This window comes from Dioscorea cayenensis, chromosome 9 (genome assembly GCF_009730915.1).
Source record: "Dioscorea cayenensis subsp. rotundata cultivar TDr96_F1 chromosome 9, TDr96_F1_v2_PseudoChromosome.rev07_lg8_w22 25.fasta, whole genome shotgun sequence".
Lineage (NCBI taxonomy): Eukaryota > Viridiplantae > Streptophyta > Magnoliopsida > Dioscoreales > Dioscoreaceae > Dioscorea > Dioscorea cayenensis.
This window is the reverse complement of record NC_052479.1, coordinates 10,659,580-10,671,076: the sequence shown is the minus strand read 5'-3', so window position 1 is coordinate 10,671,076 and position 11,497 is coordinate 10,659,580. Positions and strand designations below refer to the sequence as shown.

The following is an 11,497-nucleotide window of genomic DNA, read 5'->3' as shown; positions in this document are numbered from 1 at the left end:
TTGATTGCGCCCATCCAAGTGCACTTCCTTGAAGGGGAAAGAAAAGTTGCATGCCTACGAGGCATGTGACGATTCTAACCCGATCGACGCCTCAGAAGATTGGTCAAAGCAAGCCATTATGCATCGACATCAAGCCATCCAAAGAGCAGATTCGAGAAGTTGACTACATCGACGGTTGCTCTGTGAGTCAGCTGAAGCGAGCCATCAGCCGAAGAAGTTACAAAAGACCCCTCATCTTCTAGAAAAAGGCTGATTGAGGTCACCGATGCACCTGCAAAGAAGACTAGGACGACCGAGGTTCTAGCTACTCGGACAGGAAAAGATTATGCAAGGGCTTCTCAACCTGAGAGCTAAGAAGAAGCTGCTCTAGATCAAAGCAATAAGCTAGTTCCACAGGCTGAATATGACCTCCTTGGTCATCTCGATAAGCTACCACTCGGATCTCTATTTTTTTAGTTGTTGAATACTTCTCCAAAGCATAACATAAGGAGTTGTTATTCAATTTCAACCAAACAAAAAGCACGGGTTCCCTGCAATCCCGACACTAGGAGAGGCGCAAGGCGTGGTCGAGCAGATTGCGACTATGTTTGCGCTGACCTTTAGAGGACATACAAAAGGGAATGGATACATCACAATAAGTGGCCTACGTATCTAGGCGGGAAACAGGTCAGCAGGCAAGCATAGCTAGATCTAAGGTATATGGATCAGAAGTTATATCCTAACCCCAACCCACCACCCTTCTTTCTCGGAAGAAAATGGTACCATCGATCATCCCATTCCGTTCTTTGGTTCTTCCCTTCGCATGTGCGAGCAAATCATATAAGAAAGAAGCTCGTGTGGTGTATTCCCCAGAGGGGCCCGGGGCAGGTTCACTCATCATCGATTGACCAGTTCATTTACTATGCTATTTCTTCTTGATCACAGCTCGCCCTTCTTTCGTGCAGTGCACTTTGTTGATGATTGCATGCATACTCGCTGAACATTCCCTTCATGGACCAGAAACAAGATCTATGAGCAAATAAATGAATTCAAGTGATAGAAATGAGGCATTCAAACTCTTCTCTGCTAACCGATCATAAGGTGGATTTACTATGATGAATTGGGATCCGCATTAACCAACTCGCATGCAATCTCGATTTCAGTCTTCTCATTGTTATTACATATTTTGACTAGCCGTGTGTATGCAGTGGAGGAAGCAAACCGATATCGGATGTGTGCGTAAGAGCCTTGTTTACACTTTATTGCATGCTCATTGAGACAATGCCTCTTCTTTGGTTATGCGACTAGGAAAAATGATCCACAAAGAGATTAATGTGATGTTGTTGTTTCGCTTGGCCCAACTGCTGACACCCTGCCTGCCAGATGCTCTTGCTATGAACCTTTCCCTTATATCTGTACTGAATTTGATTTCTATTAAGCTATTCTTTCTGGCTTGATCACAGATATTGGGACAAAGACAATTGGAATTACACCATATAAGGAGCTGGTCTAAGCCTTCCTTTCGTGCTCACTCTCGTTTGCTACTGACCACAAGTAAGGTACTATACGGTGGAGAGAATATCCCGATGAACCATAAAGACAGGGATGGGCTATTCTAGCTGAAGTTTTAGATTCCTCTGCGGATAATTTTTTTTCTGGTTATGAAATACCATCCGTTTGGAGTAATGGTAACGAAACTATTCACAGGCCAGGCCTGTCACCGATGCTTTAAATCTTCCTGTTCTCTTGTCCCCACAATAAGGAGACCAAAATCACTGGAATGAGGACCCAACTCTACACTCCACAGGTGCTAGTCAGGGAAATTTCCACTCTACGTGGAGTCTTTGAGGGGAGAAAACCCTTCCGAATGAGAGAAGGATCCTAGCCTAGAAAGCTATCGCCCTTTCTCTTTTTTTAAAATGAGAAGTCACACTTGGGTAGGCCAGAAGGATGTATGCCACTAGTCACTAAGGAAGAAAAGATCCGCTTATAACAAATACTGAACCCGAGACCAATGAAAGGAGAGCTTGGCACAATGCTATAAGGAACAAAGCAAACAAGCAAAGCAAGAGAGCCTTTTCCCGTTCTGAGAAGGTTTTCATACTCATTTATTTACAACATTAATTCAGAAGAGAGGTTGAGTCTTTAGTTCACTGCATAACACTAATTTCTAAAAAGGGTTAGGTCAGGCTTTCCTTCCTCCCAGCTGTAACTCAATGTTGAGATTGAGATTCCTCCTTTTAAAAAAAAGTCCTCCATGAAGAAAATTCAAATTTAATTTAAAGGAAAATATTTGAATGCTTCTCAGTTAATTCGGATTTCTTTTTTATATTTGCACCAACACCTTACCATCTTTCTTTCAAAAGATGAGAACACGTTCGCCAGCGGCAAGAGTTTGACTACAAACAAAAAGCAGGCGTGTTCTTACTATATGACTCTACCTTCACTCTTCCCTTAGTAGATGACACAGCATGTGAGGATGCTTTTGAGCCAAAGGACTCCTTTTCTCTGGAGAAGGAAAAGGACACAGTGATGCAATTCCTAACCCATATCCAATACGCTCAACGGCCTTTTATTCGCTATCAGCACTATACACTCTCTCTCACTTTCTCTCCCGCTCGGCGAGCGTCATACACCACATCGATGCTTTCTTCCTAAAGATTTTTGGGACCAAGCTGTGCTCTTAGTGTGTGCTTGGGAAAAGGAAGACAAACTTAGGCTTAGGGGAGACACTCGAGGGATATATCATACCACGGAATAAAATGGAAAAAGAGAAGTCCCTCTTTATTTGATTTGACCGAGCTGAAAAGCCGGGAGCTCGCTTTAGTTTTTAAACTGGCTAAGATCTACTCTTACACTTTTGAATTAGAAGCGCACAATCAATTTAGATTCGCTTTCCAGTGGCTATATAAAGGCATAACCAATATAGCACCGAAGCGAACAAGAAAGCAAAGCAAAGCTCTATCGCGAGGAGTAGAGTAGCAACAAAGAAATAACACAAAAGAACTCAGAAAGAAATAGCGCACTTAAGCGAGCAAGAGAAGAATTGGAAATAGGAATCTTTCAGGAAGCTTCCACCTATTACCCAAAACTCCGGGACACATATGTAGATATCGCCAAAAGTTTTTATTGAGGATCTCGAACTATCCACTGCCACGGACACAGACACCCTTGTCGAACATGTGTCCAACCTCGGGAGAAACCGAAATCTATACACTGGGTTAATAAGAGAGCGTCTCCCACAATGACTTGTTATTGTGAGTTTTTCTGTTAACTGAAAAAATAACCTAACATAACTTGTGCATTTATAAAGATGTAAACACAAGAACAGGTGGAATAGCTTCGTAAGTTTTAATAATGGATCATCAGCCAGTTTTGTTTGGTACCTATTGACTCTTTTTTTTTTATAAAGCCCTGATCGGTCTTTCCTTTCGGTAGTGATCTATTATAATATATGAGATTTTCAAATCAGTTAAGCGCAGAGAATAGCACGGTTGGCATTAGTGCTTTCTTTCTTTGTCAAGTGTTATATGGGCTGTTTAAGCGAGTTGAGCCTTCTCTTTCTCGAGCTCTGTGCCAGCTGAAAACTAAAGCAGGAGCGCAACGGCTTTTCCGCCATCGCTTGCTGTGTCGCCAAGAGAGTCTATTGACCAAGAGGGCATACAACTTCCTGTTAAAAGAAAAGGAAGCAATGAGAGCCTCTTAATGAAATTCAGACACAATGGTTGACTATCCAGAGAGGTTAAGAGAGTGTGACCCATTCATGCTCGAGGTGTACCAAGAAGCACAGAAAAAAAAGAGCATATTATGGAATATAGCTGCTTGACAAGTTCCCCTTGCTTGTATACCGCAAGTGCACGGGTTTGTCGAAGTAATAATCCCGGGTGAGCGTGGTCGAATCCACAGGGAGCAGGGAGTAAAGACACTTAATTCGATTTTTAGCTATGTGAAGTATCAACAATGATAAGTGTGGTAATGATTCAATTCTCAGAAATTAAAAGCAACAAGTAAGAGAGCAAAAGTAAGGAGGAGGCAAGGCAATCGATAAAGATGGGGTACTCGGATGATGCTTCACCTAGGATAATCGCTTCAAGTGTAAGAACTCTCTATTATGCTTCCTAATCAATGCAACGGTGAGTCGTGGAAATCCTTACATACATAGTCCCAAACCTAAAGTCAACTATGCCTAACTCTATTCATGTCCCGGAGGAGAGATTAAATAACCTCTCAACCTCGCACACGAATAAAGTTGCAATGAGCTTTAGGGATTCTAAGTGATAAATCGCTTCGTAATTATAGACCTAACACTTTGGTCCAGGCGGAAGGTCCCTAGCCACAATTAAGCCCTAGATACTAAGATCCCCTCAACGCTTCACTCCATTGCACGCGCAACTAGGCCCCAATGGAGGTTCATCCCTTAGACCATTCACCCTATTATGGCCGCAAAGAAATTGAATGTAAAAGCAATAAATCCATAAAGAAACCCCCTTGATGGTCGTGTCGATGGTCTTGTGGAAAGTCCTCTACTCGTCGTCCAAGGATTCCTTCGTCCGGTATAGGATATGCCTCGATCGAAGCTCCCCTACCAACCTTCTTCCTAAAGGAATCACGATGTCAGAGCCATAAAACCTCTCCAAAACCTTGGCCAATACCCCTCGAAACCCTAGCCGCAGCCTTCTCGCAAGTTGTGGAAAAGATAGAGAAAAGAATGCTGAAATCGGGGCTGAAATCGGCTTTAAATAGGGCTGGAATCGGGCGACTACAAGGGCGTGTATGATGTCACACGCCCCTGTGGAATTTCCACACGGGCGTGGATAATTTCCACACGCCCATGTGGATTCTCTGTTTCTCTGATTTCTTGGCCGAGCTGATACAGTACTTCCTACAGTGTTTTACTACAGTAATCTGCTACATTACTCTGCCAGAAATACTCCCGAATTCCATACTTTCATTGGGGTAACGCAAATGGGCACACGTTTACGTCGTGAATCACTTGCTTCTTCAACGATGTACACGTTGGTGGATCTGTTGTTCTTATATGCATAAATCAGAATGCTCGAGTGTGACTGATTTTGTGCCCCTCCAAATGAATGTGATCACTCGAATACGAGGAGGTTGGCACACACTCTAGCATCTCACACCTGACCTGTGTCTTCGCGTTTGAACCTTAGCAAAATCTCCTCCCAAAATAGGTGCATTATGATCCACATTGGCCTATTTCCTTCATACTCAGCCTCACAACCCTACCTGCATAAAAGTAACATAAAAAACACACATATTAATGTAAAAACCTGAGAAAAGTAATGCTCAACATAAGGAATGAACGCTTCGCATTAATATCACACAAGCACTTATCAAACTCCCCCACACTTAAGCTTTTGCTTGTCCTCAAGCAAACATTAAAATATTTTGTGCATCAATGAAGAAAATGTTGAAAGTGCTTGGCCTTAGGTTCACCAAAGTATACAAAGATAGCATTCTACAAGTAAGGAAAATTTCAACACTAAATATGAAAAAATCAATGCCCTAGCTAAAAACTTGAATCAAAAAGGATAACAAATCCGAATTTCGTGTAAGTGTGTGAACTCACTCAAAACACCCCAAGTTATACTCTTCAAAGTTCTAAGTGCAAGGGACTTATTTATCTATAACAAGAAAACAACAAACATTTCAAAAACGATAGTAGCTTCACACATCCTCTAAGGTAGCCCTTTCCCAAGCGGCCGCTAAGGTGGCTTTCACACTTTCGAGGTGGTAGCTCTTTCTACCCGAGTGGTAGCTTTCACTCATCCTATGAGATAGCTCTTTCTCTCATTAGGGCATAACTAGTATCCGACTTGTGAGAGTGGCTTCATACTTCATAGGTGGTAGCTCTTTCCACCCAACAAATACAAATAAACAATAAAACTATTTTGTTCCTTCTTTTCATTTTTTTTTTGAATTAGTACAAGAAAATAAACCTAACTATTTCCTTTAACATCGAACAAGAGTTTCCAATAGAGTTCAAAGAGTGAGTAGTGCACTAAGTGTAAATCGGGCAAAAATTCCTAGACATTCAAGCAAGAACTAGAGCATGAAAAACATTCAATGTTAGAAATTCTCCTAAACTCAAGAATACAACCATTGCAACTAAGGTGAACCGCCATTGGCTATGTGAACATATAACAATCAAGAACAATAGAAAAGATGTGTGCACTATGAAACTCCACCGCACACTTAAGTTGTACATTGTCCTCAATGTACACATGCAAGATCACTCAAAATATATCATTCAAAAAAAATAGATGTGGGAGAAGCAATCAAAACAATACTCCCTGACTCCTAGTGTAGCGGTTGATGAAGCTAATTCATTGGGAGTAGTGTTCCAACGGGTTGTGAAGCTTCGCACGGCCAAGTGCCAAAAGCACCTTGGCCCCGCCCCATGACTAAGTCTCAATTCCCATGATGACAAGACCATTTTGCACGCATACGAGGGGGTTCGGTGAAGCTCAAGAAAAAAACAAAAAAATAACTCGAGTGTATAAAAAGATGAAGCAATGAATACAACTCGATAATGCAAAAATAACATAAACTCGGAAGGAAAATCCTTTACGAGTGAACAAAGTCTAAAAAAACAAGAAAAATAAGATAAAAGTAAAATGCATGAAAGTAAAATAAAGGTCAAGTGTCGAAGTTGCTCTCGGGTCTCCATTGCTTCTAGCTGCTTGAAGTGGAAGCATATAGTGGGTCCTCTGGTGCTGGGGTCGAGGATGGAGGTGCTGGAGGCACTGATGATCCGGGTCTCGGGAGATCTCGAAGGAAATCAAATCGGGCCATAAGATATGTGTACTGAGCGGACTGCAAAGCCTGGAGCTCCTCTATGTCAATCCGAATCTCTCTAACATCGGTCTCCAGCCTCTCGATATGATCATAAGCTCGAATACCCGGTGCTACAGAAGATGGAGGAGTCTGCTGGACATCCCCTGTAGTATCTCCTTTGCTTCTGGTGGTCTCAGCGGTAGCTGGAGTGAGAATATAAATCCCTGGCCCAAACCTCCGTACCAACCCCATCATCCTGATCGTATCGAACGTAAGAGCGATGGGCACAACTGTCCTCTCAGCACCACGTAGAGCGTCGTCCAAACCCATTGCTAGAATGAGTCTCGTGATATAAGGGCCCGTAAATAGTAGACCCACTCTCATCGAACGACCCTGGAACTGCAAAACATCTGCTAGAATGCACCCTAAGTGAAGTGGTACATTGCGAGCCATAGAGTATAAGAAAAGAAGATCCAGTCTGGTCAAAGCGGTAATGTTATCTGTTCGACCTGTCACGGACCTGCTGATGACTGCTTGTACGTATCTGTAACTGAACTAGGACAAACTAAATGCCTTCGATAATCCCGGTTCGTACTCCCCACGCCCACACAAAATCCTGTATGCATGATATGGGGTGACTGACACTGGAAAATCTACTGGTAGTCGGCCATACTCCACGGTGCCTGTATAAGCAACATCGTACAGGCCCGTCCTAATCGAAAACTCAGTGACGCTCATAGAGAATGGATGTCCGAATGCCCGAAACTGTATCACCTCTGTAGTGTCAACTCTCCCATGTAGCAATCGAAACTCAAAGGACGCTAAAACCTCTAGCGTAAGTGTGCGGTAAGCTGGTTCACTAATTGTTAGTAGCCTCCTCCAGCTTTCCACTGCCAGCATCTCATCAATCTCATTAATCACCTCATCACCCTGCTGAATCTGTTAAAGCACTTGTATATCCGCAAAAGCAAGTCTGACCAAACCCGAGTGCAGAAATTCTCTCGAAGTGAGCCTGATGCTCGGGGTTCGAGAATTCCATAGGTATCGGCTCGGGTGAAGTAAGTCTGAGGCACTTAACTTCGTTCTTCTTCGCTCGAGGTGCCATAGCTGGAGTGCAAAAGACGAAAACAGTAAAAAAATCTCAGAAGCAATATACTGTAGAATTCCACACGGGCCTGTGGATATTACCCACGCCCGTGTGGCTCTGCAGAGTGTGAAACTCCCGCACGGGTGCACAACAAATCTTAACAATTCAATTGTAAAACCACTTCTAATTGCTTACTACACATCCATCATGCATGAAAACTCGCATTTAAAAGCATTCAACCCGTGAAAAACCATAATTGGCGAAGAAAAGAGGATAAAAGGATTACCGAAGAGATGAATATGAAAACATCTGAAATTTGGTCAGATTAGCGAAGAAAATTCCTCCAAATAGCGACGAAGGGTCGGAAAGATAATCGGGAACCGTTTTCAGGTGACTAGAGATAAAGAATGAGACGGATCACAATGTTTTTAAGGAGAAAATCGCGTCTCTTGGAATTCTGTGTATCCCCACGGGCGTGTGGAAATTACCCACGCCCGTGCGCCTTACTTTTAGAGCGCCACAGGGGCATATACACGTCCTTGTGCTTTCTCGGGAAGACGCTCCTTTGACTCTGACTAATCTCACACTGGAGTGTGGAAAATACCCACGCCCGTGAGCCAGACCCACAGGGGCAGACGCACGCCCCTGTGGCTTCCCTGATCATCTGAGAAAAATATCAAGTCACCCAGACGCCCTTGGGGAAATTCCCCACGGGCGTGGGCATTCACATGCCTCAACTCACAGGGGCGGCCGCACGCCCCTGTGTTTTCTCGGGATGGAGGGAGCAACCTGCAGAGTTTCGCACGGACGTGCGAAAATTACCCACGCCCGTGTGTGGTTCACAAGGTCACCCACATGGGCGAGTCCACGCCCCTATGTATTCTCGGGAAAATCTGCCCAACTCTGCAGGAAGGCACACGCCCGTGTGGAAATTACCCACGAGCATGCGCCAGTCGCATGGTCATCCACAGGGGCAGCCGCACGCCCCTGTGCCCTCTCTAGAAGAGTTCACAATACACACCCACGGGCGTGTGGAATTTCCACACGCCCGTGTTTTTTCTCTGGATGACTTAGAAAAACCTGCAGGCTCTGCAAAACTAGCCTGAACATGTTTACACACTCAGAGCCTGCCCTATTATACAAGATATACCAAATAAAAACACAAAATAGAACTCGAACGACCAAACTTCACCAATTCTCAACAAAACATACAATGAATTCTTTTAAAACCCACAATAAAATCGCAGCACAAGCACTCAAAAATTAAAACACCAACACTTAACAATTTATTCATGCAAACACAGTAAACTAAAAGTACAAAAAAATAGTAAACACTTGGGTTGCCTCCCAAGAAGCACTTGTTTAACATCACTAAGCTTGATGTATCTTTCTTACCTCATGGTGGTTCATGAATGAAGGTTGCCCTCTTACCCATAACTTGAAAGCATGATGAGCAAAATCTCTTGAGGGTAGAGGGTGCACTATCGGGCTTTGGACTACCTAACAATGGTTCGTCCAACTTTCTTGGCTCATGTACATCTCCAACAGTCTTGGGGCATTTTCGGTGGCGTCTTTGAGCACTCTTCATTTTCTGGAGCACCTTCTTCAAGATTCCCGGGGTAGATGTTTCCTCTCCAGTCGAACCAAGCATCATTACTTCTTCATTGCTCTCCTCTTGGTCAAACAAACCTTCATACAGATCCGGGTTGAACATTTCCTGTATATATTCATCAACAACCTCATCAGTAGTGTCTAGAAAATACAAAGTGTCATCAAAATCGAGAGAATGCCGCATGGCTTCAGCAAGGCGGTAAGTGAGCTTATCGTCTCCGGCTCTCAACGTGAGCTCTCCGCCGTCCATGTCAATCAATGCTTTAGAAGTCCGCAAGAACGGTCTCCCAAGTATCAAGGGTACATCTACATCCTCATCAACATTTAGCACTACAAAGTCAACCGGAAAAATATACTTGTCCACCTTGACAAGCACGTCTTCAATGATGCCTCTCGGATGTCGTACCGTTCGGTCCGCCAATTGTAAAGTCATCCGAGTAGGCCTAGGCTCACCCAAGCCTAGCTTTTGCAAGAAAGTATATGGCATGACGTTGATACTTGCCCCTGAATATGCCAATGCCATTTCCTCGCCTAAGTTGCCGATGTTACATGGAATAATGAAGCTTCCCGGGTCTTTCTTCTTGTTCTGCCTGTTCTTTTGCAACACCGCCGAGCATGAAGCATCAAGCACCACTGAAGCACTCTCCTCCAATTTCCTATTGTTGGTTAATAGGTCTTTCAGGAACTTCACATACTTAGGCATTTGAGCCAAAGCCTCAACAAAAGGAATGTTGATGTGGAGTTTCTTGAACAAACTCAGAAACTTCTTATACTGGTCATCCCCTTGGTTATTCTTTAATCTAGAGGGATAAGGGATTCTTGGCTTGAAAGATGGGGGTGCCACCTCTTTCTCTTTGTTTGCTCCCTTCTCAACCTCTACGACCTCGGGTACGTGTTCTTTCGGCATCTCACTCGGAAGTCTCCCTTCAACCTCACGACCGCTTCTCAACGCGATCGCCTTCATATGTTCTCTCAGGTTGGTTTCAGGGTTACTTGGTAAACTTCCATATGGCCTTTCGGAAAGAGATTTCGCAATTTTCCCCAATTGATTTTCAAGGTTGTGCAAGGAGGCGGTGTGATTGCGAAGTGTAGCCTCGACTGATTCAAACCTTGTATTTGCCGATTGAACAAATCTAGCCAAGTGCTTCTCCAAATCCGTCATTCGGGTTTCCAAGCCTGAAATTCTGTTTTCCACTTGAGGGGCTTGTTGTTGTTGTTGGAACCCCGATGGCCCCATGGTCTTCTGTGGTCCTTGATTACACCGTGAAAAGTTGGGATGATTTTGCAACCTGAATTGTAGGTGTTGCTGTATGGATTACCTTGAGGTCTCATTCCATTACCTACAAAGTCAACATTCTCAACTGAAGAAACATCACCTATGATGATTGGGCAATCGGAAGGAGCATGTCCTCCACCACAACCGGTACAATTTGTCACGGCCGCAACTCTATTCGAAGCTATAAGATCTAGCTTCTTACTCAAACTCTCCACTTGGGCCGCCAATGAAGTTACCGCATCAATTTCATGGAGTCCGGCCACCTTTTTCTTTTCCCTAGCATTCCACTGGTAGCTATTTAACCCCATTTCCTCAATCAATTGACATGCCTCATCGGGGGTCTTGCTACCTAAGGTACCTCCTACCGCCGCATCCAAGAGTTGGCTTGTACTCGGGTTCAAACCATTGTAGAAGGTTTGAACAATCACCCACTCCGGGAATCCGTGTTGCGGACACTTGCGCAGGAGTTCCTTGAACCTTTCCCATGTCTCAAATAGAGACTCCAATTCCAACTGCATAAAAGATGAGATCTCATTCCTAAGCTTTGTTGATTTTCTGGGAGGGAAATAACGGGCTAGAAAAGCTTCTACCATCTCTTCCCATGTAGTGATTGATGCCCTAGGTAATGAGTGTAGCCACTACTTTGCTTTCCCCTTTAAGGAAAATGGGAAGGCTCTCAATTTGATGGCATCATCCATCACACCATTTATCTTCAGCATGTCACACACCTCGAGGAAGCTCTCTAT

At 43.8% G+C, this 11,497-nt stretch overlaps 1 non-coding gene across 1 annotated transcript; it reads left to right on the top strand.

Moving 5' to 3' along the window:
• Window positions 1-11,189: 11,189 nt before the first annotated feature.
• On the top strand, window positions 11,190-11,296 carry LOC120269877. The gene has a single exon (XR_005539506.1). It is a non-coding gene; the product is annotated as a small nucleolar RNA R71 (small nucleolar RNA).
• The last annotated feature ends 201 nt before the right edge of the window (window positions 11,297-11,497 follow it).